We start from the raw sequence: 13150 nt of genomic DNA on the forward strand, positions 1-13150 counted from the left end.
ACCACACCTAACCCTTGTTGACAGACATGACTGCTGGCAACTGTGCTGAGTCAGGTGCTGTTAAATTTCAGTGCAGGCCAGGTCTGGCTCTCTTTTCACGGTATTCCTTCCCAAAAGGGAGAAAAGTACAGTCTCTTTCAAGATGCAGAAGAGACTTGTTTGACACCAACAGGAGTCAGTTATTATTATTGATTATTGAATGGGAATATTGGTGATGAAAAATGGGTGCATGACAAGATTCTTTTTGAATAGTGCAAATAGTTCTTGTCTGGATACAGTTCAGCAAACAAACTGTTTGGCTGCAGTAAGGCTATATTCTGCTAACTAATCGCTTGTGTAATGCATCTATTGTATAAAGTGGTAATTTACAGAGATGACCGAAATCAATAAAAATATGTTGAGCAGAGCTCATTTGTCTGTTTTATATTATGAATTAGTTCATCACTTGTCATTTGAAAGAAATATGTACTCTTGACTACTGAAATTATGAATATATAGCATCTTCTACTCAATTCAATCTCTGATAATCTTGATCATTTATCCTGCTCAAAATCTCCAAAACAAAAGCATTTGCTTTACACATAATACAGCTTCCACATATCTTGATAAATGGGCTTGCTTTGGGGCAAATATTTGAGCACTGGCTATAGGAAGTTCCCGTTTAATCAACAGAGAAGACCAATTGTCTTATGGGTCTTCATTCAGACTAGACACAAGATAAACTATATTGGAAATTTGTGTTTAAGACATTCTGAGCATTGGCATGTGCGTGCTAAACAATCTGAGATGAGAGTCCTCATCGTCTGGATGAGGAGATTAATTGCTTAGTTCAGTCAAAGCGATAGGAATGGACTCAATCTAATAAACTACTTCCACACTGTACTACTAATTTCATTTCCATCTTGTAATCCACTTGGTCAAATGAATGAAGTAAATATGATAAAAAGCCTTTTAGATAGATTTGATATGCAGTTTCCCACATGACCACCTCTTGTTGTGGGATTGGGCACAAGAGTCGCCACAGTTGTCACAAATCGTATCACTACGCTTGTACTTTGGGCAAGAAATGCTTCCTGTATTTCTGGCTAGAACCTCATGAAGATATTGTTCCTTAGCCAAGTGAAGTAGTTGTTGTTCCCGTCAACATCCTTTTGGTTTCATGATGTTCTACAGATGAGTTCCCCCTGGGATACCTCACAAACTAAAGGAGAAAAAATAGTACATATTCTTGTATTTCCCACAGCACTTTTCAGATACAGTGTTTTCTTCAAGGTGCAAGACTGTGGTGCTTTGTCATGGACTGTACATTCACACTTCTGTCCCCGAATCTATACCTACGCACCAACCCCTGCACCCAAAATGGATTTCAGCTTGAATAGGTCTACGGGTATCCTCGCTTTGACACCTTCAGAAACAGTCACAGGAACCTGATGGAATGTTAGTTTCTGTTAACATCAGTATTAACGAGCTGTGATCAATGGTGCCCAGATACCACGGTAATGGATGCTCTAGAAATGTACCGACAGATTCCAGACGGTCATTACCATTGTTTGCCACAGGGAAACTATTACTATACAGTCGTTAAAAAATTATAATGGAGGAATGATTCTCTTTGCTTAAATGTGTGGGCCTGAACGTGCCGTACCATTGTTAGTAGCTACCGTAAACAGGCTCCATCATCCTTTTTATGACTTTGTATCTTGTATAAAGGACAAAATATGGCTGTAGCTGTTTAATTGTACTATGAAAAAATTAACAAGACGACTTCAAACATTTCTCACACATGCACATGTTTCTTCTATCTAATTTCTTTACCCATTTTAATCAGCCCTTGGAGATTTTTCTTAAAATGAATGATGGAGGATGGTGAGGAGTTTATTCTGTCTCACTGTGCAGTAGAATATCCTCAAAATCTGTTTAAGTTCTTTCTAACCCAGTAACAGTAGTTTTTCTTCTTCTAGGAACTTTTTCACATATTTTTCGTCTCTTCTCTCTTCCCCCCACCCCCCAGGGGATATCGTTTCTGGTTGGGTAAAGGCAGCTTACAAACAAATGCATGGAAATATTTTTATGAACATTGCTGGAGCATCGAGTGCCCTTGGCCCATGTGGAGAGGCAATGCTTTGTGTCACTCAACAGTCACTTCTCTGCTTGATTAAGGACCATCATCTTTCTTGGCCAGAATGGCAGCACCAACAAGATGCCCCCAAATAGGAGCAAGAACCAAAGTGGGAGAAATTAAAGTGTTACTCAGGGTTCCATGAGCCACTGAAGACTTCCCAGGGGAAGATGAAAAGGAATGAAAAAGGACTTCATTGATAAGCAATTGTTGCTTGTGCCTTGGTACACACTCAGAACAGCATACTTGAAAATAATGGAAAGGCTGCATTCTCTTGCTCCAACTGTCATTCATCTCAGGCAAGGAGTTAGAAAACCTTCAGCTAAAAGTGTGGGGTAGGGACTCTACCTCTTAGATGGTTAGGGGACCACTCTTTTAGCATTTCACAAGCCAACCACATTGGAGTAAGGCACAAGTAGCAGCCAGTAAATAGGCAGAAGTGACCCATAAAACAGCAGCAGAGGAAGAATGTTTTTTCCCCCCACTCAGAAGAGTGCCATACTTTACCAGAACAGCCACTCCAGACACAATGAAGGAGAAAGAAAGATCAGGAATAGCAAAACATATCCAGCAAAAATCACATGTGGGCTAGTTAGCAGCTTCAGAAGAGGATTCACATGGTGTCTAGTGATGGAAACATATGCTCCTAAAGATGATAATTAGAATGAGAAACTATTAATCTAGCCACAATACAGTAAGAACAGCACATGCATGGAGTCCATAAAAATGAAGTAATGTAACTGTATATGCTGTTCATGCTTTCAAGAATGAAAAATATGAATAATTCGCTGGTAAAGGTCAATTATAACCTGCCACCACTGGCACATGGGACTATATGTATTATGGGGTAGCAAGATAACATTAATAAGATTCCAAGAAAGGAAATTAGAGCCACTGTGATTTAACGGCATCACACTAATCTGACTGTTCAGGCTGGTTCCCGCGAATCCCAACACTTTCCAGACTTCTGTGTCATCTTCAGTCATGAAAGTGAAGTCCAAGAGTTGTCATACTGAACCAACCTAAGCCTGGCTAGCACATCATCTGAGAGCTCTATTGGCTTTCAAGGAAGAGGGCCTGAATAGAGGAGTGGAGAGGGACTTGTGGTGTTGCAGAAATGCTAGTAATGACTGGGTACCTGTCATCTTCTAGCCTCTCGACATTTGCAGAGGGATGGAAACGATTAAATGTCAATAGCAGAAGTTTATGTTTACTGTAGTTCTTGCATTATCTTGGAGAATAGTTATTACTAGTGAAATATTAACTTAAACGTAGATATAGTGTTCCTCTACACTTACAGTACAGATAGTTGTAGATGGAGCCTTTAACCTCAAGTTCACTGGTACAGTTCTGACTCGTGTCAATGATGTCCTCAAACTACCACCATTTTTATGCCTAGTCACAATTAGCTGATGGTCTCTGTCCTTTTCCTAGAGTAAAGATGTCCAAATCACAAAAACCAGCCACATGTTCCAATCTCAGTAGAGGAGAGGACTGAATGGAATGGAGTATAAACTCTGTTCTCAAATTCAGAGGTGGTCTTTATGGGACCGGCTTGAAGGACATTGTCAGGGCAGTGCAAGGTAGCTTGTACTAATTCTGGTCATGATCTACTTGATTTGAGGAGACACAGAAGACTGACTGAAGTCCTAGTAATCTGATGCATTTCATTAGCACTTGAAGTTCCCACAATTTTTAAGATTATTCCAAATATATTTCTTACTTTTTAAGTTCTCTAGATTGTATATAGACAGTTGTAATCATTCTAATTCCTGTTATGAGAAGGAGCTTGCTGGGGCAGTACAGGATCTTTCTCACACCAGCATGACAGAAAGAAAGTAACATGAGTAGGGGGATTTACTGAGAAAAAGCAACTTGTGCACTCTGGAAAAAAGTTCTGAAATTGATTATTAAGCATTCCCAAACGGTGGTAGCAAAATCCTATTGGACTCTGCTTTATCCCCAAAATGTACATTCTCAAGTCCTTTCACATGTCAGCAAAGTGTTGACAGAGTGACAGTGAGGCATATTGGAGTGGAAGCAAAAAGAAGCACTGTGCCTTTCATTTTAACCACAGACTCACGTGAATTCAGGGAAAAGCAAAGAAGAGAGAGACTGAGAGGACAACAGAGAGAATGAAAATGAGCTTCCTTCTATAGAAATCTGGATTCTTCTTATATTGCTATCTCTGCTGGCACTTCAAGTATAATTTTCCTTATTGCTTCTGAAAATGTGCTTTGCTGATGTTTCACTTTTGTTCTTGATGCAAAAATTCCTGACAGACTTGTCCAGGGGTGGGGGTGGGAAGGAGATGCTGGACACTGTGCTTAGAGGGGTATAGGCTTGATGATTTTTTCCATTGACATTTTCTACAGTCCCATCTACACCCACAGATTAATACATCTTCTTGTTTCTCCCCTGTGCTTCCTCTTTTGCTCTTCCCATTTTCTCTCCCACCACTTCCTCCCCCGCCCCGCCGCAACCTCTCTCTCCTGCCTGATCTGGGTTTCCCCTTCTTTTTCCTTCCCAAACTCCAACATTGCTAGCAGTCCATTCCCCCTCCCCCACCCCCAGCCAATCGCTCCTATGTTGCCAGTTGCAGAGCACTGAACCAACTGCCAGTCAAATGAACACTCCTTTCACACAGCCTGAAACACATGAGCGGACCAGAGAGATGAGCGTGGATCAACTGGGCAGCGTTTTTTTAGCTCTTTATGTAACGATTAATGACTGATTACATGGCGTGCACATTCTCCTGCACTATAAAATACCATTTACATTACCCACGTCCTAAAAGTAATAAAACCAGATTTAAAACACACCCACACCCACCCCCTAGGTCTGAGGTAATTCCACACATTGCTGAGGGACTGGCATTGACTGAGGGGAAAACCCTCCCCGGGAACGCAGCCTGGGTTTCCAGCTTCCCAAGTTTATATGGAAATCCAATGGTTCCACACAACATTTTACTCCCTATAACACTGTCGCTCACCTTTCACACACACTTTTCTTCGTTACTCTGCAGGTATGGAATCTGGGCATTCATTTTCTTCAAGAAATGGGGTCTTCCTCTGAAATGTGCCCGGAGTACTGTAAAGTGACTTACATGAGGCTTCCAGTGTTAAAGTGGCACAACCCCTGGGCTGACTGAATAATTACACTCCCTTGTTAGCACAGGTCTGTGAGCTAACCCTGCTCATAACCCCAGTTCCCGTCCCCCACTTTCTTGCAGGGGTTTGTGAACTTCAGTGAGGAGTGTTTTCAGATATATGGGAAAATCTTGGGGGGAATAGTCTTCTATCACAGTAACACTGACTTGACTCTTCCGGTGCTGTACACGGTGTTACATGCACTGCCCCCAGCTCATGGTGTTCAGTGTACACCCGCTCTGCTCCCAGCTCAAATCCTGGTGTCCAAGTGGAAGAAGATAGCTGGAGGGATCTCAAGGTCATGCCACAAGACCCTGCTTCCCCTCAGGTTTCTGTCCCTCTCAGTCTCTTCCTCCTCATGCCCCCTTGTGCCCCGTCTCCCCGCACACCGTGTTCCCCTGGAGCTCCCCTTGACCTCCCAGCGCCCCCTAGCCTATTCCCCCTCAGGACTCCATCCCCATACAGCCCACTCCTCCTCGAGTCCCCACAATACCCCTCTGCCCATCCTCCATAAGGCTCTAGTCCTCCCTCAGCTCCTTCCCCTCGAGTCTCCGTCCCCCTTGCTTTCTTCCAAGGCCCCTGCATGCAGGGCTTCTTTCTGCCTACCCACTACAGCACCTCACAGGCAAGATGCCCCTTTGGGCAGCTCTGAGGGGAGACAGTCTCCCTGCTCTCCTTGGCTGCAGTCAGTGACTGAGGAACTGCAAGGAAACCTGCAGACTTGGTGGGAGCACGCAATTCCAGCAACGTTGTGTAAAGGAAGGCGCAATGCATGAGTGTCCTGACACATAGATATTGTCTATTTGATAAAACCGCAGGATTTACTTCACTCTCTGCAAGCGTACATGACACCGTGTGCCCAGCATGGAAAAATCCTAACCTTAGACTCACCTAGTCCACACATTTCCTCCTGGTTACTGTGCTGTCCTGGGTGGAGAGAGCTCATTGGCTCATACAGAGTCACACATATCCAGTGCATTCACAATGCCCCCCAGCCTAAAAACAAAACAAATCATAGCCCCCTGTAAAGCACTGTCATTAAACTCCTCTCATTCTACTCACAGCACTGGTGGAATAGTTTAACATATTATATAGATTAATGGTTTTCCATGGCAGGCAGCCCATGCTGGCCACCCTGGACCCTGCTTTCTTTGTGGGTCCCATCTATTCCCTCTTCCCTTTCCAAAACACCAGCCCCAGGATACGCCCAGGACACATAGACTGTTGCAGAGGTGCATGTGGCTTATCTCTCCAGCCACAACCCAGCCCAAACTACTGAGCCATCCCTTACAGGAGAGTCCCATCCCCTCTGCAGTGTTTCTCCAACTCAGCTCCCTCAGGCTTCATATAAGGTCCAGGTGAATAACGGCTCATCACCTCACTCTGCCCCCTCTGGCTGGGAGGCAATCAATCAATCAACCCCCAGGTGTGGAGAATGTCTCTAATTGTTGTTGGGCTTTTTACCCTTTTGGAGCCAGTGCTGGGGAAACCCCATCACATGCCACTTTTAACTAGAAAGCTGGATCCCAGGTATCCAAAAGGAGTCAATCTTGAGAATTAACCGAACCAGTCACCACATCACCTTATTTATTAATTTTTAAATGTATTTATTAATGATGTGGGTCACAAAGTCGACAAAGTGATGTTTGCTGCTATAAAGCTGTGTTGTTTTATTTAATAAAGACTATGGAGGATTGTGAGAACCTGTCAACAAATTTAACCTTGTTGGGGGGAATTGGGCAGCCTTTTAATAAAGGACATTTAATAAAGGCAGCAGTTGATGCGGGGAGCTGGCAGGGCAGAGTCAAGTAGCCTTAACACCCCAGCAAGACATCACTCTTTCTTCCATTTTCTTTCTCTTTGTAGCACCTTTGGACCTTGCAGCTTGGCTATAGATGTCATTACCTCATTTACTGTAAACACTGACTCAGTGAAACAATAAGGAGTCTGGTGGCACCTTAAAGACTACCATATTTATTTAGGCATAAGCTTTTGTGGGTAAAAAACCCACTAATTTGGCTAATATGACTAATATGGCTACCCCTCTGTTACTGACTCAGTGATCAACCCCAGTCATCCCTTTGTTAAGCAGATTAAGAAGATAAGAAATTTGATGCCTTTGATCCATTCTTCATTTTGGATTAGTATGTCTCCCTTTTCTTACTGAAAACCAATGGGGTGAGGAATTACATGTGGTCTTGATATTGTGAAATGATGACTTTAATAGTATCAAATAACAATACTTGTCAGTTATGTGACACTGGCAGGCCAAGTGCCAGCTCTTGCCAGGCTACAGGCATTAGCTAAGAACTGACAAACTCATAGCTGGAAACCAGATCACTTATGTGTTAGTGTTGCTCAAAGTAGGTGTTAGTCTTATAAGAATGTATTCAGTGTTTAGATTCTGTAGAATGTTTGTAAGTTATTACATCCATTAATCTTTTCGGTAAGGTCTGTATTCCATGCTATAAGGAAGAGCAGGGCCTCCCTATGGAACAGTCCGCCAAACAGGTGATGGAAGGCCCACTGCTGGTACATATGAAACTAGCCAGGATTAAACATTTGAGATTATACTGTAGGGACCAATCCTATAGTGTCAGGAGGACTTGGTAGCTCTGATCTAACAAGTATTTTCCATCCTGACATGCTAGGATTTTCCAGTAATTTAATTGCAAGCAGCTGTGTGCTGGGTGTGATGGTGGAATACATAGCTATTTGCCTTTGCCTTCAATCAGAAGTAGAACTCTGACATATGACATTCAACCTACATGTTTACGTAAACGGTAAAAACATGGTTAATCAAGCCGTATTTTACTTAACGTTGTACACTTCACTGTAACTTGTCAGACAGGTTTATATTATCCCTATAGGGCATTAAAGAGTGTCATTTAGAAATGAACGATCAAAATATTTTTACACGGGCTTCAGCCTGTCCAGAAAACCATATAAGGAAGGAGTAATTGGATGTTTACATGGGATGGGCTAACTGCAGGATGTTAGAGACTGATTTTACAATAGGAAGCATGGGTCTAGGAATCAGGAGATCTGGATTCTCATCCTAGCTCTAGGGACATTAGCAGCAATTCCAGCCTATATTCTGCACCGTAATCCAGAAGTACTTACATGCCTGTTTCCAAGTTGAATCCCACACTTATACTTTGGCCTAAACCTATCTGAATAACTCAACAATATCATGTGAGTCCCTGGAAGCGTGTGAGACTTTATCTACACTGCACTTCCATCCTTAAAACTTTTGTAGGTCAGGGGTGTGAAAACATGCCCCCCAGTGACAAAAGTTTGAATGACAAAAAGCGACAGTATGGAATTTATTCTTGCACTGTGATCTTTTATGTTAGTTTGACAGGAGTTTATTGTGTGTGGCAGGTGCCAGCACTGGAAATGGAAGTCTTCTGTTTATCCAGAGAATAGGCACAGCAGGTGCAAATTTACCCCATGCTGCCTGAATATTGCCTTGGACAGATCACTTGATCAGGGAATTCAGGTTCTGTCTCATTCAATCTTTACCCTGTGTGACGTTATTTGATTAAACTATGACCATGTCGATAATTGTTGCTACCACTGTTATATAATTGCAATAAATATTGTACAAAGGTTGTGAAGGAAGGTGACTATGGAAAGGCTATGATTTGCTGAATATGCCTATGCTATTTGTATGCATGTAACATTTTTGTATTTGAAGTTATGAGCGTTGGCCCTGTACCTGGATTTCAAATGTTTGCTCCTGGGGTAACGCCCACAAGGTAGTTAGCCAGCACATCTTGGAGCAACTATTCAAATTGAGTGGCCCATCAAAAGAACATTTAACTCACAAGGGAAGACACCCACCTACCCTGAATGGACTTTCCTGTGAACATGCTGTTTGAGGTGTAGGTCATGACTTCTGTCATGACTAAGCAAAGTCATGCATGGACATGTGACTCGCCCATGTGACTCCAAAATCCATTTTTTACCTGTAATTTTCCATTAGCTGGCCTGAGGGCTTTGTTTGAAACAATGGGTTTCCCTCCACATGGCAGAAGCTACAAAAGGCCCTGGAAACACCTCCATTTTGCCTCTTCCTTGCTCCAGCCTCCTTCCTGCTCAGGCCTCTGGATTTATGCTAATGGGAGCATTCTAACCAAGGGACTGAGGATCTTCCAATGATCTGGAAGCAACCAGAGACTTGACTTAAGCCAGCAGTTTATTCCATCACGGCTACAAGCCTGAACCAAGAACTTTGAAATTGTTGTATGTATTTGATTCCTTTAAACAATTTTAACTCTCATCTTTCTTTCTTAATAACCCTTTCGATACTAAAGGATTGGCATCAGCGGGATTTTTGGGTAAGATCTAAGTATTATATTGACCTGGGTGTGTGGCTGGTCCTTTGGGATCAGAAGAACCTTTTGATTGATGAGACTGCTTTAAAGAACCACTCAACTTTAAATCCAATGTTTTTGGTGGGGATACAAGGACTGGAATACCTAAGGAAACTACTTTCCTGACTTCTTGTTAGCCACTGTGGTGAAACAGACGTTTACTTTTGTGGCTGGTTTGGTATATCCTATGGAGTATTAACCACCAGTCTTGGGGTATATTGGCCCTATTTCTCAGCAGTTTGGCCTGACTTTGGCATTCTAGGTTGTGACCCATTGAGGCACGGTTACACCCTGTTTGCCTTCAGCAAGCTGGCTGCTGCTGGTTGTGTGACATAAACACACGTCTGTTGAGAACTAACTTGGGTGAGACCACGGAGTCATTTCACATAAGCCCCAGCAGCTGTCAGAGGGTAACATCCTGTGATTGCAGTTTTATTCTTAAAGCCTGTTGAATTCAGTCTAAAGCTTGCCACATGTATCAGCACTTCAGTTATTACATCGTTTGAATTGAGTGTAAATGCACTGTGACCAAGAGACAGAGTGGAGTGAGTTTCACCATCCAATTCTCCATATGTAGAGCTGTGCTGCATCAACAAAACTGTAGAAACTGTAAGCTGAATCAGCAGTAATGATGCAGGATAAGGTTGTCAGGGTACAAACACAGCTCTGAATGGCGATCAGAGTGGCTGAACTCCTTTGACACTGCCAGAAAAGTATATTACTTTTTTATATACTTTATATTATATAAAACTGTATATTACTAATATTACCATGTTGTTGCAATGCTTTGCTTGAGAGAGAGAGGGAGAAAGAAAGTGACTATCCTGAAAGATCTTATCAGTACGGTTGTACTTTATACATATGAGTGTGTTTGGCTTAGTTGTGAGACATGTGACTTAACACAATATAGCAATGGAGTGAGCGGAGAGCGCCTTTGCTGTTCTCAAAGCCCCTTTGAAAGATGTTGGACATGTAGGCGAACATGGTTGGTTGGGATGTGGCTTTCTGTGCAGCAGACAGCAAAATACAGCTGAGTTATGAATTCATAGCTGTGATTCCTGAACTGCAATACTGGGTCCTGCTACTGTTCCATCTGACAGACTGGGGCACCTGTCAAACAGGGACCAGAGAACCTCCTGAGCCTTGGCACCACAGAGTCAGTGGATTCCCCCTTTTGGCTCTTCCTTCAGAGGGCTGAGCCTTGCTTGGGCTCCCTCTCAGCGTTTGCTGGTCTAGCTGCATGTGCCTTATATTTAAGAGAGAGGAGAGAAAGAGCTTAAAATATGTAAAGGGGGTTGCTCTCAGGTAGAAGCAGCAGCAGGAAGCTGCATCACTGAGGATTATGAAACAAAAGGTGGAAGCAGTAACCTCAGATGTCAGAATCCATATCTGCATTTTCAGTGTTCTCTCTCCCAGTTCATAGCTGGCTCCCCGAAATTAAAAAAAAAAAAAATCCTCCTCTATCTCCCTTTAGGTAAGGAAAGCCCTATATTGGGAATGTCATCCTGTATAGAAAGCATGTTATGTTTCCCGAATGTAGCGTTTTACCAAATTCCACAAGGATACAAGAATCGAGAAAATAACATGTGTGTTCCTGTACAGCCAGCCACTACGCAATAGTAGAAGAAAGCTCCGAAAATTGATGGTTGGTATAAAAGCCGTTTAGACAGTCTCCAGAGCTTTACGCAGCCTTTTCCAAAGGATTGGTGTATTTCTGTTGGTTAATAGGATTCAGAAGTATCCAATTTTAGGATCTGTGTTTCTAAGCTGCAGCCAGAAGTGGCTCTTCCTGCTGCTGACATAATGCTATAATGCTTTGTGTTCTACAGTAAAGATTGATTATAATAACGATTTTCCATCACACAGGAATCCCTAAGTGCATCGCAAATGTTACAGATTGTAAAGCATATATGGAAATCACTTCTCCCACCCTGAAATTCAGCCATTTTTAGGGAAAACCGTGGCAGCTGTTAAATAGTGCATAGAAATAATGTGCCATACATCTTATAAAAGGATGTGAAATGTATTATATCACAGAATATGCCGAGCTAATTTACAAGTTGGAAAGGATACAATAATTAGAACAGTGTACTCTTGTGGAAAGTGCCAAGGGATGAGATCTCAGAAAGTCAAGAGCTCGGTTTTACATCTCATTTAAAAGATGGCACTTCCAGTAGTTCATTGATTCATACTGGGGTATTTGCTCATTCCTGACTCAGAGGGAAGAGGGTCCCCACCTCATTCATTAATGTAACTTCCCTGCATCACCTGGGATTTCCCTAGAAGCCTCCCATCTAGCTAATGACAAAGCCCAACCCTCCTGAGTTTGGGAGATGTAACAAGATTCTGTGAACTGCACGGACACTGGCTCCAATGCCCTGGAAAAGGATTGATTTGTGTGTGGAAGAGGGGGGAGTGGAATCAGATGTTGGCATCATCTCAGTGCAAATGATAAGGAATGATGTTGATTTTTATTTTAATAATCCTTTTATTAGTACTTTTTGGATTAATAAATATGAAATCACACCACATATTATACAGAGCATTCAGCATTATGCTCATTTGGAATCTAAGAATGACAAGGTCCAGTGAGCCTTCTCTGCTCTCAGTATCCAACAGAGAGAGACATCCTTCTTCCAAACCCAAGTCTTTCCCAGCGCTGCACCTTGCCGTATTCCTACAATTCAAATCAAAGTTATAAAATGGAATAATAGAGAACAAAGTTAAAAAATCATAACTAGCCTAATATCTGTGTAAAGATATTACACAGGAGACCACTGGATACAATAAGCAAACAAACAGAAAGAACACATAATATGCTTCACTCCCACTCTGCAAACCACTGCTTATAAATGGTAACTGCTTATACCTAGGCTGCTCTGGTTAACTCATCTGCAAGCTGAGGCATGTTACAAGTCTTTAGTAATAACAGCTACCTAAAAACATACCAGAATCTAGCTAAGTCAGCTCTAGAAATTGGTCACATGCATTACTTCCTGCAAGGGTGTGGTCACTTTAACACCTGACAGAGCCATAATGCTGCAGCATCACATGATCCAGGAAAATCGCCCTGGATGTCACCACCCAGCTGGGGTTGTAAAACCAGAAAACAGATAGGGCCAACTTGGCAAGAAATAGGAATGGGGACAAAATAGGCAGCAACAGTCACATATGGGCAATTTGCTCTACACCTTGATTTCAATTAAAGTGCCACAAGAAACTGACAATGTCTGAATAAAATTGCTGAGCAGGGTCCAATATCCAACAAGCTTCATAAAAGTACCTGAACCTAGCAGTGCTGCTGGTGTCTCAAAGGCAGTGCTCAGCAAAAAAGGGTGATGGTCATGATACGAGGGGTACTCAGGCTCTCCTAGACTAGGGTAATTTGCACCGGTATAGCATTGATGTATTTACATTGGGGCAAACCCTTAGTGTGGGCACACTGCACTTCTACAAAATGGGTTGGCATCAATGCAGCTTATCCCAGTAAAGTTCCAAGCCCT

Source organism: Natator depressus, chromosome 10, assembly GCF_965152275.1.
Source record: "Natator depressus isolate rNatDep1 chromosome 10, rNatDep2.hap1, whole genome shotgun sequence".
In the NCBI taxonomy this organism is placed as follows: Eukaryota; Metazoa; Chordata; order Testudines; family Cheloniidae; genus Natator; species Natator depressus.